The sequence below is a fragment of the Carcharodon carcharias genome, chromosome 14, assembly GCF_017639515.1.
Source record: "Carcharodon carcharias isolate sCarCar2 chromosome 14, sCarCar2.pri, whole genome shotgun sequence".
In the NCBI taxonomy this organism is placed as follows: domain Eukaryota; kingdom Metazoa; phylum Chordata; class Chondrichthyes; order Lamniformes; family Lamnidae; genus Carcharodon; species Carcharodon carcharias.
In genome coordinates, this window is record NC_054480.1 from 70,132,848 (window position 1) to 70,151,083 (window position 18,236).

At 45.2% G+C, this 18,236-nt stretch overlaps 1 protein-coding gene across 1 annotated transcript in view; it reads left to right on the plus strand.

Moving 5' to 3' along the window:
- Positions 1–594: 594 nt before the first annotated feature.
- LOC121286924 (AP-1 complex subunit gamma-1-like) overlaps positions 595–18,236 on the plus strand; it is a 113,269-nt gene continuing 95,627 nt past the window's right edge. The window contains exon 1 of the mRNA XM_041204215.1: positions 595–697. The gene's annotated coding sequence lies outside the window, so the exon portion shown is untranslated. The remainder of the gene's footprint in view (positions 698–18,236) is intronic.

An 18,236-nucleotide genomic window follows, 5' to 3' on the forward strand; every position in this document is an offset into this window, starting at 1 on the left:
ACTAAAGTAAAAACAGAAAATGCTGCAAATACTCAGCAGGTCAGGCAGCATCTATGGAGAGGGATAAACGGAGTTAACATTTCAGCTTGTAACCTTTCATCAGAGTTCAATGCAGTAAATAAAACAGTTTACTCAGATATAATTAGAAGAAAACAGTGATATTGTGTGATTTACAAGTCAGGCGTGGCATTTTTGAATCCTGGAAATCAAATCGGATTTACAGACTGCAAGTTGTCATAATCCAGTTCTATTCACAATTTTGTGGGGAAATATTTCCTTTCAGGGTCTGAAAAATCCCATTTCTCCCTTTATCTGCTGCAATTTACTGGATGCATATAATGCGCGTAAATTCCAAGGGGATTTTTTACTTCTGGAATTGGATGGCTGGAAAAATCCCTACATTCCTGCAATTGAGCAGTGACTCCGGCTGCGGCCAGGACTCGAGCGTGGAAACTATAACTCCCACAGCACACAGCGCTCCGGCCGCAGGAAAGCGCCTGGCTGTGAAAGCAGCCGGGAGTTGTAGTCCAATGCCAAACCGAGTGCCCTTCAGCGCGGCGACAGAGAACCACAGCTCCCAGAATGCGCGGCGGGCGGCAGCACATGCGCGTTGGCCATCTCTAACCTGAAACGGCCGCCATCTTTCGGCTAGAGGGGATAGTGGGGATATTGTTGTCGGTTTGTGCTTTGGGTTATGGTGAGTATCGGGGTTGCTGACAGCAGCTCCAAGCGGTGGTCGATCATCTTGTAATCCTTTAGGATGCGGCCCAAGCGCGGTAGGGGCTGAAGTACACTCCAAAAGGGTATTTCATGATTGTGTACCAAGGGATTGGAGTGAGGAGGAGCTGTCACTTCACCGTCCCCATTCTCCTCAGTGACAGGTGCACCGACGGCGCTCAACTGTGGGGAAGAGAGGAGTGGGGAGGGGAGAGATGGGGAGGGGTGGGGAGAGAGGGGAGAAGTTGGTGGGGGGGAGAGGGGGAGGGTTTGGGGTGGTGGGGAGTGGTTGGGGGGTGGGGGGGAGGGTTTGGTTTGGGGGGTGGGGGGGAGGGGGTGGGGGGAGAGAGGGGAGGGGTTGGGGGAGAGGGGGAGGGGTTGGTGGGGGGAGAGGGGGGGAGGGGTTGGTGGGGGGAGCGGGGGGAGGGGTTTGGTCGGGGGGGAGAGCGGGGGGGGAGGGGTTGGGGAGAGGGGAGCGGTTGGTGAGGAGAGAGGGGGAGGGGTTGGTGGGGGGTGGGGAGGGGTTGGTGGGGGGTGCGGGGAGGGGGGGTGGGGAGAGAGGGGGAGGGGTTGGTGGGGGGTGCAGAGAGAGAGGGAGAGGGGGGGTGGGTCGGGAGGGGTTGGTGGGTGGGGAGGGAGAGGTTGGTGGGGGGTGGGGAGAGAGGGGGGGTGGAGTGGGGAGCGGGGGAGGGGTCGGTGGGGAGGGGTGGGGAGCGGGGTGGGGAGAGAGGGGTAGGGGTTGGTGGGGGCGAGAGCAGGGAGGGGTTGGTGGGGGTGCTGGGGAGAGGCGGAGGGGTTGGAGGGGAGAGAGGAGGGAGGGGTGGGTGGGGAGAGAGGAGGGAGGGGTGGGTGGGGAGAGAGGAGGGAGGGGTGGGTGGGGAGATGGGGGAGGGGTTGGTGGGGAGAGTGGGGAGGGGTTGGTGGGGGCGAGAGCGGGGAGGGGTTGGTGGGGGCGAGAGCAGGGAGGGGTTGGTGGGGGGCTGGGGAGAGGGGAGGGGTGGGTGGGGAGAGAGGAGGGAGGGGTGGGTGGGGAGAGGGGAGAGAGGAGGGAGGGGTGGGTGGGGAGAGGGGAGAGAGGAGGGAGGGGTGGGTGGGGAGAGGGGAGGGAGGGGTGGGTGGTGGGTGGGGAGAGAGGGGGAGGGGTTGGTGGTGGGTGGGGAGAGAGGGGAGGGGGATGAGTGGGGTGGGGAGAGAGGGGAGGGGGATGAGTGGGGTGGGGAGAGAGGGAGAGGGGTTGGTGGGGAGGGAGAGAGGGGGTGGAGTGGGTTGGGGGTGAGGTGGGTAGAGGGGGAGGAGTTGGGGGGGTGAGGTGGGAGAGAGAGGTGTGGTGGGTGGAGGGAGGGAGGGGTGGAGAGGGGAGGGGGTTTGGGGGGAAGAGGGGGTCTGGGGCATGGGGGTGGGGTGAGTAGTGGTGTAGGGGTGGGGAGAATAGTGGTGTTGGGGAGGGGAGAGAGGAGGTTGGGAAGGGGAGATGGGGGTGGGGAGGAGAGAGAGGGGATTAAGGAGGGGAAAAAGAGGTGTGGGGAGGTGAGAGGGGGGAGGGGTGAAAAGGAGAGATGGGTGTGGGGAGTCTGGAGGGATGGGGTGGGGAGAGGGGTTGGTAGGGGGTGAGGAGAGAGGGGGATGGGTTGGTGAGGGGGTGGTGAGAGAGGGGGAGGGGTTGGTGGGGTGGTAGTGAGAGAGGGGCCTGGGGAAGGGGAGGAGAGAGAGAGAGAGTGGGGCCTGGGGAAGGGGAGGAGAGAGAGAGAGAGCGGGGCCTGGGGAAGGGGAGGAGAGAGAGAGAGAGCGGGGCCTGGGGAAGGGGAGGAGAGAGAGGGGGGGGGGCTGGGGAAGAGAGAGAGGGGGGGGGCTGGGGAAGGGGAAGAGAGAGAGGGGGGGCTGGGGAAGGGGAAGAGAGAGAGGGGGGGCTGGGGAAGGGGAAGAGAGAGAGGGGGGGCTGGGGAAGGGGAGGAGGGAGAGAGACGGGGCTGGGGAAGGGGAGGAGGGAGAGAGAGGGGCCTGGGGAAGGGGAGGAGGGAGAGGGGCCTGGGGAAGGGGAGGAGGGAGAGAGAGGGGGCTGGGGAAGGGGAGGAGGGAGAGAGAGGGGGCTGGGGAAGGGGAGGAGGGAGAGAGAGGGGGCTGGGGTAGGGGAGGAGGGAGAGAGAGGGGGCTGGGGAAGGGGAGGAGGGAGAGAGAGGGGGCTGGGGTAGGGGAGGAGGGAGAGAGAGGGGGCTGGGGAAAGGGAGGAGGGAGAGAGAGGGGGCTGGGGAAAGGGAGGAGGGAGAGAGAGGGGGCTGGGGAAAGGGAGGAGGGAGAGAGAGAGGGCTGGGGAAGGGGGAGAGAGAGGGGGCTGGGGAAGGGGGAGAGAGAGGGGGCTGGGGAAGGGGGAGAGGGGGGATGCGGAAGATGGAGGGGGCTGATGGGGAAGGGGAAAGATAGGGCGATCCGAGAGAGGAGAGAGAGGTGGGGAGGGAGAGAGGTGGGGAGGGGAGGGGAGAGAGAGGGGGGGGAAGTGAGGTGGGGAGAGGGGGGGAAGTGAGGTGGGGAGAGGGGGGGAAGTGAGGTGGGGAGAGGGGGGAAGTGAGGTGGGGAGAGGGGGGAAGTGAGGTGGGGAGAGGAGAGAGAGGGGAGTGGGGGGAGGGAGAGGGGGGGTGGTGTGGAGAGGGGAGAGAGAGGAGGGAGGTGAGAGATGGGGATGGGGAGAGTGGTGGGGCGGGAGGAGTGTGTGGTGGGGGTGTGGGGGAGAAGGGGGTTTTTGGGGGCAAGGGAGAGAGGTGTTGGGGAGCGTGAGGGGAGAGAGTGGGATGTGGGGAGGGGAATGGGAGAGAGGGGGTTGGGGAGGGGAAAAAGAGAAAGGGAGAGAGGGGGTTGGGAAGGGGAAAAAGAGAGGTGGAGATGGGGAAGGAAGGGAAAGAGGGGTGGGGGAGGGGGTGAGGAGGGGAGATGGGGTGTGGTAGGGGGAGGATGGGATGAGGTCTGCAGCTGAGGGGGCAGGGAGTGGGGTTTGGGAGAGAGAGGAAGAGCATGTGGGGTGGGGAGAATGGGTCGGGGAGTAGGGGGTGTTCCTCACGTGGAATGGGGTTGTCCCTCACCTGGGCTGAGGGGGTCTGAGGGAAGGTGTCTCACCTGGGGAGAGAAGACGGGAGGGGCTTTGCCTTGGGGGTGGGGGGTTGGCGGTGGGGGGAACCTCTCACCTGGGAAGGGGGGAGGGGGGGACAGCCTCTCTTGGGGAGGGTGGTTGTGGTGCACTCACCTGGGAAGCTTGGGGGCCTCACCTGGGGAAAGGGGCTTTGCTGGGCGAGGGTCCCCTCACCTGGAGTGAGGGGGCACTGGGATGGGGATGGGGGGTGCCTCACCTGGGCCAGGGTGATCATGGTGGGGGGTGGGGGCAGGCCTTTTCTGTGCTGGGCGGTTGGTGGAGGTGATGGTGGGGGGTGGTTGAGGTGGACTGGGGGCGGGGTGAGGAGGAAGAGCGAGGGGGAGGGAGGTTTCCATTTGAATTTGCTGTAGATTCAGGCACAGTACAATTTGGCATGGGTGTACTTCAATTTTTTCCTTCATGCCTCATTCTTTTATATGTATGTATCTTAATAGGTGATTTTCCCTTTTTGGACTCTTCCTTGATAATTAGCTAATGATCTATCTTTCTGCAGCAAAGAGGGTGGCTGACAATGCAGATGTTATGCTATGTACAATAAAAAAAAGCTGCAAAATGCCAAAAACCTGCATATTCTAACTTAAAAATGTGTACTTTACAAGATAATCTGAAAACTGCTGAGAAGTTGACCGTGTGCATGTAATACTGTATGATATAGGGTACCTGTGAGTGCGTCGAACTTCAAACATCAAGTTCCAAGCCTTTAACTTCCCAAACATCTGTTATTCTGCATAAGTGTTATGTTGTTTCATATCTGAAAAGAATACGAAGTGTAGGCTCATGGGATTCTGCAGTATCTGCTGATTGTGGTTTATGTGATCATAGGACTCCTTGAATATCTCAACCTTTCTGAAAATTAGAATTTTGATTCTTGGAAGAGCATTAGGTGGATTGTTCTAGTTTGATTGACAATTTAGTTACTTAGTAAATTATGTTAAATTGCTCCTATGAAATCAGTATATCTGAATTTTCCAAATATACACTAGTTGGGTATATTTAGCCATGAGTACACCAGCGGCAAAATTCCCTGAAATAAGGTAAACTTGCTTTAATATCAAGTTTACATTTTCTCCTGTCCTTAAACTGACGGGTGCATTGTGGAAGAAATGATTTTTCCTGCATCTGTGGCTCAGACTAAGGCTGTGTTATGACTTCATTCTGCAGGGAAAGCTCTTTTTAAAAATGTCTTGAGTACTAATGTGCTTCTAACCCAGGTGCTTCCATCTTTGTCTAGAGCAGTTAGTGAGAGACATGATAATGAGCAGCTGCAGCCATCACTGCAAATTGTTGCCTAGAAAAATAGGGGATAGCTAATGCTGGCCAGAGATTAGCAGCCTTTGACTATCAAAAGCCTTGTGGATGTATTAAATGCCTTTGGCAGGGTGGCAAAATGCTCATCTATTTGAGTTTTTTCTTAAATTCTAAGGACTGGAATTATATTATTGGCAATTCTACAGGCCATCATGCCAATTCATGGCTTGCACAGCAGCTTTATTGTTCTTTTCAACATGACAATCTGAGTTCAAGTCCAGATAAGACTGATGAGAAACTCTCCTGTCTGTTGGCATTGAGGAACAAAGCAATGGGTTTCAGCAATCTCAAACCAGTTCTTATATAGACTGCTAAAATATCCCTGATTCGCCACTAAATTAGCAGTGCATTGCGGTATCATTGGAGGTGTCATGGGATAGTTCATTCAAGAAGTGGCAAACGTAACATTTTTTAAATAGGTTGGCGTGGTGGCACACTTAGTCGAGTATAGGAAACGTTACCTCAACTGAGACGACTGTAATTTATTTGGGAGTGATTGATGTTGGTTGAGAGTCAGGAATGTTCCATTTATCAGCACTAAAATTATTATCTCAATTTAACGAGATGGGTGCTGAAGGAATAGCTCTCAGATTAGAATTCTCTTTTCCATTTCTGGCCTCGTGCATCCCTTGCCATTTCCTTCGACCCACCATTGGTTGTGGGCCCGAACCTAGGCTCTCAATTCTTGAATTCCTTTTCTAAACCTCTCTGTCTACCACCTCACTCTCTCCCTTTAAGACACTCATTAAAACCTACCTCTTCTACCGAGCTTTTGATGCTCTATGCCAATGTCACCTGCGGCTCACGTCAATTTTGTCTGATTGTGCTCCTGTGAAGCACTTTGGGATGTCTTAATATATTAAATGTGTTATATAAATGTAAATTGTTGTAAACGGAACAATATGATTTTTTCCTGAAAACAAAATGAATTACTAATGTCAATAAGTAACCCTGCTGAATTTTTTCATTCCTTCCTTTTTTTTTGGCAGTATGGTGGTGATGGGGGGAGGGGTGGGGGGAAGGTGCTAGTTTGTAGGGAAACAAAATCAACAGTTAGACCTGTGATACACCAGAATTTACGACTGAAACTTACAGGAAAAATGACTGGGAGTTTTTCTTATAAATTGAAAGCTGAAAGAATAGAGTACTAGAAATTCCACTGAAGAGTACAAGCAAGGAAGGAAGTCTCCAGGGCATTCCCCACTTCTGCTGGCTTTGACGTCCTGAATTAATTTACTGTCTTTATCTAGGCAATGAAGGAAGTCCTTTGAAGTATGAAATGAAAATTAATTCTTGATCACTGTACAGTGAACTCATCTTGGCCAATTCTCTCCCAAGCAGTGAGAGCTTAGAGACCATTTTCTGGGAAGGGAATTACAGCCATGCTGGATCTTGACCACCAATATTTGACTGAGGGGCCACACAGCCATATTTGATTTTGTCCTTCACATTTTGTTGAGGTGCTGTGTAGCCATACCTGATCCTGCTCTCTTGCTTTCTGCCCCCATAACTGCATTTCTAATGCATGCAAAAGCAAAATCCTCCAGTTGCTAGAAATCAGAAATAAAAACTGGAAAAATTCAACAGATCTGGCAGCATCTCCAGGGAGAGAAGGGGTTAATGTTTCAGGTCTGTGACCTTTCACCAGAGCTGGGAAAAGCTATAAATGTACTGGGTTTTGAGCAAATGAAAGGGAGAAAGTGGGAAGAACAACAAAAGAGAAGTCCTGTGATAGGGTGGAGAGATTAAATGACTAAAGATTTAATGCTTCAAGGCCAAAGGGAGTGATAATGAAACAACTAAGGAAGCAAAGATGTGTCTAAAGGATGTGTGATTGTTAGGATCCTGATTAACTGCTGTCCGGAAGTAAAGGAAATGAGAGACACAATAGAGAAAAAAACTAGCAGAGAAAAATGAAACAAAGTGGGGACAAAGGTTGTGATTTAAAATTTTGAACTCTGTTGAGACTCATAGGCTGTGAAGTACTCAGTCAAAAGAGAGGTGCTGTTCCTCAAGCTTGCTTTGAGCTTCTTTGGAACACTGCAGGAAACCAAGGACAGAGAAATTAGAGTGGGAGCAAGGTGGAGGATTAAAAGGACAGGTGACTGGAAGTCTAGGGTCATGCTCAAGGACTGAATAGAGGTGTTCTGCAAGGTGGTCACCCAGTCTGTGTTAGGTGCCTTAATGTAGAGGGGGCTGCATTGTGAGTAGCAAATACAGCAGACTAAATTGAAAGAAATACAAGTAATTCGGTGCTTCACGTGAAAGGATTTTTGGGGCCTTGGACATTGAGAAGGGAGGGTTTAAAAAGGCAGATGTTGAGCTACTGCGCTTGCATGAAAAGATGCTGTAGGAAAGGGGGGTGGTTTTGGTGGTGACTGAGGAATGATCTAGGGTAATGCAGTAGGAATGGACCCTTTTGGAATACTGAAAGGGGAGGGAAGTTGTGTTTGGTGATGGCATCATGTTGGAGATGGTAGAAGTGGCAGAGAATGCTCTAATGAGTGAGAGTCATTACAGCACAGGAGGCCATTTGGCCCATCAAAACTATGCTGACTGTCTCTAGAGCAGTCCAGTCAGTGCCGTTCCTCCTGCTGTATCCCTGTGGCCCTGTAAGTTTATTTCCCTCCAGTGTCCATCCAATTTTCTTTTGAAATCATTCTTCATCTCAGCTTCATTTACTCTTGTAGGCAGCGAGTTGCAGGTCATTACCACTCAAGGTGTGAAAAAAAAGTTCCTCACATTTCCCCTGCATCTCTTGCCCAAAACCTTAAACCTGTGTCCCCTAGTCATTGTGTCATGAGTGTGACTGAAGAGCGATCCAGAGTGATGGCCCTTTTCCAGAGTTTCTGAAGCAGATTGTAGCACCCTTATTGTCATCCAACTGATGTTTTGTACCTTGCAATAAAACAGGAATAGAATGAGACTCTTGTGGCCTGTATGACTTATACAACAGTGTTGTTTCTTGTTTTGAGTAGCCTATTATGTGATGAACTACCACTCAAGATGTTTGATAGTATGCATCTTTTTTTAGATATAGCATTCCTTTTCTTTAGGAATTGTTTTCATGTGGCTCTGTAAGATAATGCTTAACAATGGGTTAATAACATGAATGAACCAGCATTCCATATGCTCATTTTTCGAGTGAATCTTAAGCCTTGAGTATCATCAGGTTATTTTATCAGGAAAATCAAATGGCACGTGCACGTGTAATTTCCAGTGAAGTCACTGGATGGCAAACAAGAATAGGGGCATTAGCTGATTATTTCATCTCCTTTGTGAATACCAATTTAGTCTGACTATCTTTATAGCCAGGTAAATGCTAATGTGCTACAGGTTGGAAATCAAACCTGGAACCTTCCTAATGTGATATGGATTGCTTAATGGATTTTCCTTCCTGCTGAAACCCAGAATTCCTGTAATGCGTTCCCACTATGCAAAACTCTGTGCTGGAACCAGTACATTTATATAGCACCTTTTTAATGTAGAGAAAATGTCTGAGGGTGCTTCAGAGGCATACTTTATAAAAAGAAAATGGATGGTGAACTTGATTCTACCCACAACTGGATTATACAACACTGGAATATTGCCCAGTCATTGATTGAAATCTTGCTGACATTTTATTCAGTAAATTTGCTGTACTATGTTGTTGGATGCCACAGTTCAGGCTTGAATGGTACCTCTTTCTCTTTCAGTAGTCATGTAGCAGTTTTGTGAGCTGATCTTGTTACCCCTGTACAAAAAGGGTGTGCTTTGCAAACTTAACCTTGAAAGGTTAACACTGTTCAGCTCGAATAATTAATCCAATTATGGTAAATTATTTACTGACATTTATAAAGAACTTTACTATCTTTTGAGAAAGATGGAATTTCACTCAAGAACGGAGCTCTAAATGTAAGCCTACGCTTGCAGTATTTTTGCTAAAAGATTGACAAACTTTGCTTGCACGGCTGTCCCTCTGTAGAAATGACTGCCCACAGATGTGGTGATTTTAATCAGAATACAGCCTGGGGCAGTAACAGTGACCTTTCTCAGCAGATAAAAGCAAAATACTGCGGATGCTGGAAATCTGAAACAAAAATAAAAAAAGCTGGAAAAACTCAGCAGGTCTGACAGCATCTGCGGAGAGGAATACAGTTAATGTTTCGAATCCGTATGACTCTTCATCAGAACCAAGGAAAAATATCTCATGTTGTGTACACAGCAATGCTTAGAGCAATTTATCCAATTCATTTGCAGCCATTCTTTTTAAAAGTATTTTTACAGGACCTGGGCGTCGCTAGCTAGGCCAGCATTTATTGCCCCTTCCTAATTGCCCTTGAATTATGTCTGGAGATCACTAAAGTGTTCAGTAGCCGTGATGGACACTGCCACCCAAAATTAAAACTCAGGTCCAAATCATAATAAAACTCCCTAGTTGCTCTTGAGAAAGTGGTGGTGAGCTGCCTTCTTGAACCACTGCAGTCCATGTGGTGTAGGTACACCCACAGTGCCGTTAGAAAGTGAGTTCCAGGATTTTCTTTCAGCAACAGTGAAGGGATGGCAAAAATATTTCCAAGTCAGGATTGCGTGTGACTTGGAGAAGAACTTGCAGATGATGGTGTTTCCGTGTATCTGCTGTCCCCTTGTCCTTCTAGATGGTAGAGGCCACGGTTTTGGAAGGCGTTGTCAAAGAAGCCTTGGTGAGTTGCTGCAGTGCATCTTGTAAATGGTGTACGTTGCTGCCACTGTGCGTTGGTGGTGGAGGGAGTGAATATTTAAGGTGGTGGATGGGTGTCCATCAAGCGGGCTGCTTTGTCCTGGACAGTGTCAAGCTTCTTGAGTGTTGAAGCTGCACTCATCCAGGCAGGCGGAGAGTATGCCATCACACTCCTGACTGCCTTGTAGATGGTGGACCATCTTTGGCGAGTCAGGAGGTGAGTTACTCACCACAGGATTCCTGGCCCCTGACCTCCTCTTGTAGGCACAGTATTTATGTGGCTGGTCCAGTTCAGTTTCTTGTCAATTGTAAATTTATTTTATAGTATATCATGAGCTGTGGGTATCCTCTGTTTCTTTACACTTGTGTTTTTCTAAAGCACATGCACTCGGATTTTTTTCAATGATTCATTTTATTGCAGTGTTACTGAGTGTTAAAATTTGTAGCGGTTGCTACCTTATATGACATACTGTGGCTGTATAGTGAATGCAGCATTGTTCACCCAATTATCTGCAAACCCAAGGATAATATAGACTTCACTGTAATTTGTGCAACAGATGTATGTGCATCCATTCTGATTAACTGTATGCAGTGGAATATAGGATTTGTAACTATTCCTGAGTGAATAAATTCCCAGTCACTGCTGTAGCCCATTATTTATTGTGTGATATGGATAAAATAATCTATTTAAGATATTTTCCACACCACTCCAACCCACCCTCTTCTCAACATGTTGACTTGTGTGTGTTGGAGCTCTTCGGTACCAGTTGCCCTTTGGTACCTTCCTTCAAGTGGCTATTCTTAATGTATTAACCTAGACACTGAAGTATCGGCAGACTTCTGAAGTAGCCAGGGAGTTGTAGATAAGTTCAATTCGATCTGTTCACAGTGTCATTCACACATTGTCCTGCATCTGTTGGAGCGGTAACGCTGGCCAAAATGTTATTTTCCCCAACCAGGGCACTGCACTGTCGTATTCTTGCTGAAATGACCCGATGGGCTACAGTTTGGACATAGCTATCTTTATCTATTGTCTCTGCTGCACCTTAAGCAGAGCACTGAGTCGTTGTAGTTGCTTATCAAAAGACTTGTTTCTGATTTTCTTTGCCCTTTCCCAGTTGTTCACCGGGCTTGACTGTAAACGATGTATGGAATGACTGATAGCAGCAAGTCACAAAGTGAAAATCTCCCTTTTTTTGGTTGACCCTGCTGAGCTATTTGGACAAACAAAATTGGAATTTCAGTAAGAGTCTGCCTGCCAAAGCTGAGGTAGGAAAAGGAAATGCTGACAAATGGTAATTTGGTGATCACCTGGTAAATGGGAAGCTAGATGGAGTGATTGAATGGCATGAGGCTGCTTTTAGTGTTCAATCATTCTACAGTTCAGGAAATATACAAGCACAATTCTCTGCCAGGCATTCTAGTCTCACGAAATGTTGTTTATAATGGCGGCCAATGAGTCAAATACAGTGTCTGTTTTCAAGATCTGGTTGTACTAATTTATTTTTAAATAAAAGAACAGAATTATGGTTAGTGGAACTTTTAGAAATTGGTTCCTTAGATATGCATCACTTTACAATTATTAATTGAGCCCAAAACACAAGTGAATGTTCAACCAGAGTGTGTATTACACATGCATGTTTTTTAGGCAGGAAAAAGGTGCACTAGTAGGTCCGCCTCCAAGATCAGGAATTTATGCTTTGCCACCTGTAGTGCTTGATTTCATGGTTGCCAACCAAGCTGCAAGAGGGTTGATAAGCCATCCTTCACCTGTGACCAAGTTTTATGACTGAAGCCAATTATATCCTCAGCAGTGTCCATCATAGACCTTGGGATTTTGTTTGAGATTTGGGAGTGTACACCCTGGACATTATTGCCCCCTACCTTAACCGGCGTGGGGAGCTGCAGACAATTATCACAGCTTTAGTGCTGCTTTGGCTCAGATCGGCTGACAGCATAGCCCAAGGATGGAACCTGAGACTGTTCTGGTTTGCATGGCTCAAGAGGTGATGGCATTGCCAGATATCCTGAAAGCCAATGTCAAGCATTCAAACAAAAATATTCAAGAAAATGTTATGCCTTCCCAATGGCTTTATTGGGAAGGCATAACATTTCCTTGAATATTTTTGTTTAAATGCTTGACATTGACTTTCAGGATATCTGCTGAGAGTTGTTTGAAGCATCAATGGAGTAGTGACTGAGCTTGTTGAGGCACCCACAATGTAAACCGGAAAATTATAAATTCTACTGAGATACCAATCTCCGCCTGATCCATTAGGAGAAGCTCCTGAGCATCCAGATTTCACAGGGAAATCTCAGGGCTTGGAAACTGAGGTATATTCGTACATTGACAGCAATGGCTGAAGTCTGTCATTCGACTGGAGAAATAATGACTGGAGAATGAAGTATGATCTTTTCATTTAGTGTTTGTGGACATTACTGACAATCAACATTTACTATCCAGCTTTAATTGACCTTGAAGGTGATAGTAAAGCGCTTTCTTTCTTACAACTGAATAACTTGCTAGTCCATTTCGGAGGGCAGTTAATAGTTAACTCCATCTCTTTAAGTCTGGAGCCACATATAGACCAGACTGAAATAGGACAGCAGATTTCCATCCTTAAAAGTCTTTAATGAACCAGATGGGTTTTTTTTATGACAATCTGGAAGTATCATGGTCACCAATACTGATACTAGTATTTTATTTAATTAGCTGAATTTAAATTTCCCAGCTGCCTTGTTGGAATTTTAACTTGTTTCTCTGAATTACTAGTCCAGCAACATAACCACGAAGTTACAAGTGAATATTAGTGCAAATAATCTTAATTTTACCCATTCCCAAAACAAAGACCTTATTTGTTGCATACCATTTTATTCAAAATTCATGTATGTAAGAATAGATGATACTGCTTTACAAAATCATAGGAAATTTTCAAATTTGTAATCTTTGTTTTCATTTCTACTTGCTCAACATGAGCAATGAGTGCTAACATCAGGGATTTTTAAGTCAAACAGAACAATAGTTAGATGCAGAGCTCTCCCTGCTCTGGCTCAGTCTCACCTGTAAATACATAAATGTTATTCTACAAAATACCTGTAGTGTGTTGAAAATTCCATTGTATAGCTGCCTCAGTAGAAGGGTATCAAATGAATCTCTGTCCCACATCCTCCACTTGTATGTATCTACAAATTAGATGAGGACCTGCTGCTTGCACAGGATTTTTTCGACAAGTTTGACTTGTTCCAGGCTGCCCTCGGTAACCTAATCAGAAAGGTATTGATTATTGACCACATCAGATCAGTCAGCTGTGGCATCATAGTACACACAATGTTGCAGCTGAGGCTGACACGAGAAGTATTAGAATATCTAAATTAACTTGAACTGGAAAGGTCTAGTCAGTGCCATCATAAGATTAAGGACTAGTGTTTGCAGTTAAAAGTAAGCTGATCATTTACAACAAAGCAACGTAACCTTAATCATCAGCACAACAATAACTTAAAGCTTTACAGTATCTGTTTGGGCTTTGAATCTTTAGTATCTGTACAATTAATGCTACAGATTACAGCATGGTCTTGAGTGTATTTGACAGGTTTCTCATAAAGCTGGCTTTTGGTGAGCATAAAGATCATCTTGAGTAATACGCTAGTCGTGACGCAGGATAGTGCTGCTCTCCTTGTTGAGTTTGTGAAATCACCTCTATAACATGTCATTGTGAGTCATTGTTATGCCTTCAGTCATTATTTTCATATCTGCTTTATGCTGTCATTTTCTGACTTATGCAGCACCTAGATAGAAGCTTGTGCTAAGAATATATATCGACATCGCTGAACGCAAATTCCTGAGATTGTTTAAAACCTTCGGGATCTTCATCCTGAAAGCTTTTGTGGATCTTCATTTAACCTATTCCATATTGTCCACTAAATGCCACAAACTTTCTCCCATTTGGTGATTGGAGTCTGACCTTGTCTACCATTACTGTTCTAACAGTAATTCTGTTTCAGGTGATGTAAAAATCTAAAGCTAATTTGGGTTTTAAAATCCTTTTCTAATGTTAATCAAGTATACAGATGTGTTAGAAAGTTCTAACCATCAGTCTGAAGCTAGTTTAACTGTAGACTGGATTTTAAAAAAAAAAATCATTTAGTGGAAGTTTAAAATTTTGCATAAATATGCTGAATATTAAAACTAGAATTGGACAGTTTCACAATATTATAGCAAATTTAGAATTGGAACATTCTGATAAAATCCTCATCAATAAGTTGTTTCTAGTTTGGAATTAGAACTTTTGGATAGGCTTTGGATAGCACATTATGGATTCTTCATCTTGATGCAACAAAGCTGAGCTTTCTGATTAAAAGTGTTTCATCTTGGTGCAATATCAATGTTGTTGAGGAGAAGAAAAATTGTAATCTGAGGTGCAAACACCAGATTTCTTGCAGAAAAATGCCCAGTGAATCATTGCATGATGTGATTGCCCTCCAATGTTGACTGCTTTGAGCTTGCTGACAGTTACTGAAGAAGTCCTGCATTGTAAGAGGTAACATCTTCCACTTGAGAATATAAACTATGCTGAGGTGAACAGTAACGATCTCATGGCACTCTTTGGAAAGAAGTTCTCTGGTATCTTGGCCAATAGTTAACCGTCAACTGACTTTAAAATAATAGACTAATTGGACCTACATGTCTTTTCTGTTTATGGGATCTTATGTGTAAAATGACTGCCACATTCACATATGTGGTAATAGTATGTGCGAAATGCTTTTAGACCTCATGAGGTCTAGATGCAAATTTGTTCTTCCCTGGTGCTCATTGGAGTTTCCTGAGCATAAGTCATTATTACTGGTGCCTTCCACATTGAGCTTTTTTCACATGTATAAATGTTCATAATTTAGTAATGTGCAGAATTGAATTTCATATCCAAATGCTTAAGAATGGGCTGACGTTTTGAAAGTGCTGAGATTCAGCATTGCAATAAAATGTATTTAAAATATCTTGGAGTTAGTTAATGCATGAGGAAGATCCTGGGCATGTTGCAGCACTTCGTGCCACTGAAGCTTAGAGTTCCCTATAATTGATTTTTAAAAAGCTACCAGACTATTACTGTTGCATTTTTCAGTTTGCATTCTCTGCTTTAATGCTCTGCTTTTGAGGCGCTGTATGTGATGTATTGTGTTGAGCATGCAAAATTTTAACCTTTACGTAACTGAATGTGACTTTGGCTACGGTGCCAAGCAGCAGTGATCACCAGTGGGAATCTTCAGCTGTTATTTATTCATGCACTCGCTGTATAGCCTAGGAATGTGGAAACCAGGAACGTTATTGTAATGAGGGTTGAATCAAGAATGGTAGAAACGACTGGAGGAAATATTTGTACTTCTGGCTGCGAGATGTTTTTGGTGGAGTTATCTGGAATGCTGGATTACTGAGGGGGATAATTTATCTCACTTTGTTTCTGAAAATCACAGAACAGTTGTGGGTAAAATAGAAAATTCCACTTTCAGCAGCTTATTCACAACCTGAGAATCTTGGACAGCAGGTGATTCACAATGACTGTTGGTCCATCCAAAACTGCTCATGATTCCCTGAGTGCCTGAATTAACACAGCAGTTTCTATGTCAAAGTAAAGCAAAGAATCAAGAAAAGATTTAACCGATCAGATCAATTCTCAGAACAAAATTGGAATAAGCTGGAGTCAGTAATCCAGAAGTGAGCGGTTCTGCAAGTCCTGATGCTGAGTTTGGCAGTCCTTATCTGGTCACTGGTTTGTCATGGAATGTTAAGGCGTGATTGATTACTCATTCTATGTTTTGCTAATTAAAATAATTTTTATAAATGTGTTAATTAAATATTGAACAGATGTCTGTGCTGAGGAATTGCAGTTCTGTAAGCCAAATCAGACTGATGTCCTTCATTTTTTTGAAATACCCTGGGTAGAAATTGTTGTGGTTCGTGTTGTAGCACTCCAGTCTGAAAAGAAGTTGATACCATTAGTGTTTTGATGTTCTTCATGCAGATGATTCTGAATTTGGCAGACTGGCTCCTACTTTAAGTTGTGGTCATGTTTGAAGGAACAATTAAATTATGTCGCATCAGGATTGAGCTGGTATTTTCAAGAAGAGCATTGTGATGTAATGTCATTTGGCTCTGCAGCTGTCTTGTGGAAAACTGCTCACTCTGACATTGGCTGTGATGGTTTCTTAACTCTTGGTACAATTATGTTCCAATTGTATTACAGGTACTGTAACTATCTTTAACATCAAGTTATGTTCACTATAAGGTCCAGTGCCAATGACCACAGTAAACCCTTGGAAAAGATACTTTGTAGTACCTGGTCTCCACGCCATTGCAGTCAAGGTTTTGACCTTCAATCAGTGATAGCATTGTTGCTTTTGAGTCAGAAGCTCATGGGCTCAAGTTTCACCACTCCAGACACTTGAGCACATATCTAGGTTGACACTTTAGTGCAGTACTGAGGGAGTGCTGTACTGTTGAATGTACTATCTTTCATGCAAAACATTAAACACAAGTGGGCACAAAACATCCTATGAACTATTTGAGTAATCACCTGGTGCCATAGCCAATATTTATTCCCCAATCAACACACCAAAAAGTCGGATGTTATGGACAGGGTGAGAGAGAACTACTGAAACTCCTGTTCCCTTCCTTACTGCCCATAATCAATAAGCTTTTTTAAAAAGGAAGATGTGTGTGTTTCTTAACCCCTGAGTGTGCAGATAATTTGAAGAATCAGCAGGAAGTTTTTATTGGGTTTAAATAAAGAGGATTATTTATTGACACGCCCGCCCTAAATAGCTGATGCTACACCGCTCATTCACCTAATCTCTCTGTGTTTGGCTCTCTGCCCACCTGTTGCGCGCTCTGCCCGCCTGTTGCGCACTCTCTGCCCCCCCATCCAGTGTCTGGCGTAGTTACTTAGGCAAAGAATTATGTGTCTAAAAGTACACCCAATTCGATAAGAATTGCTTTATTCGAATAAGGTGGAGAAACTGGTCATGGTAGTGGAGCCATGGGGAATCCTGCTCAGCTCTCTCAGACATCAATTGTTTTCTGTTACTTACTACTAGCTTTACACCATCTACATCTCTGTATGGGCTCCATCAAAAGAAAGACTGTTTTATGTACTCCAAATGTTTTATTGATGAGGTTTTGCGAGATTCAGTTACACAAAGTTCTCAAAAGCAATTTTTAAAATAATTCTGGAAGTTTAATAGAATTTAGTTTTCGCTTTACTACTTGTATGGTGAGTACAGTTACACCTGCTAAATTGTATGAGAAGTAGTCATGGGATTTTAATAGGAATTTTTAAACATTTAGACTAGCAGTAAAGGGTCTATATTTGATTTGTGGTCATTCCATATTTGCAAAGTGTATGGCCATGTTTGTGTTGCTGATCAGTTCCAAACCCATTTCTTATTTTATGAAATGTCTGTGTACAAAATAGATGTACATGACAACGAATAGCTGTGTTTACAAGAGACTAGTAAATCATGCATAATTTAGAATTGCTGGAATGGCATGAATCTGTTTCATTACACATTAAAGGTGCTGTGTACTTGGTACTCTTGCAGCAAGGTTGAATTAGATTAGCTCTGAATCTTTTTCTGTTAATTGTGATGTAAAATATTATAGTTAGGATTCCTGTTAAAGAAATTTATGACTACTTAAATTTAGGAATCCTGAATAAGATCAGAATTTTTAAACCAGACATCTAGGCTGGAATTTTACGGCCCTGTCACGGCGGAGACTGGGCTGTAAAATGCAGCGAGCCATTCTAAACTCCATTGACTTTGGTGGGAATGTAAAATTCAGCCCCTGGTCCAAGTAATTTTTAATCAGATTCGCTGCCTCCTGGTTTTTCCTCTGATTGAAGACAGTGGTTCTCCTTGAGTTGCACAAGCACAAAAAGCCCTTCAGTACTTGGCCCAAAGAATCATCCTTTATTTGTAAGATAATATGGCAAATGTTGGCTGACTATTCAGCTGTGAGTGCATTGCAGCCAAACCCAATCCACTTCATGTGTGCGCGCTTGCTTTCCAGCAGGATTCACTGGATTGTAATTGAGAACAGGAACCAGAGTTGATTTTATTTTCTCTCCACCTCCCCTCAGCCCAAGCAGTGATCAACATTAGATATTTACTGCACACTTGGCTGGGATCTTATAACTCAATGAATATCAGGAAATAAATCTGGGACCTTCTGGTCTGTCTGATTTACGACAACATGATAATTCTATTCACTGGGCCTTAACTACCCTTCCTTCGCATTTGTCCTGGGCAGGTAAAGAATTATCATTGCCTCAATTGCCAGGTTGGATCATTGGACAGAAAAAATATATGGTCTCAACATTGAAG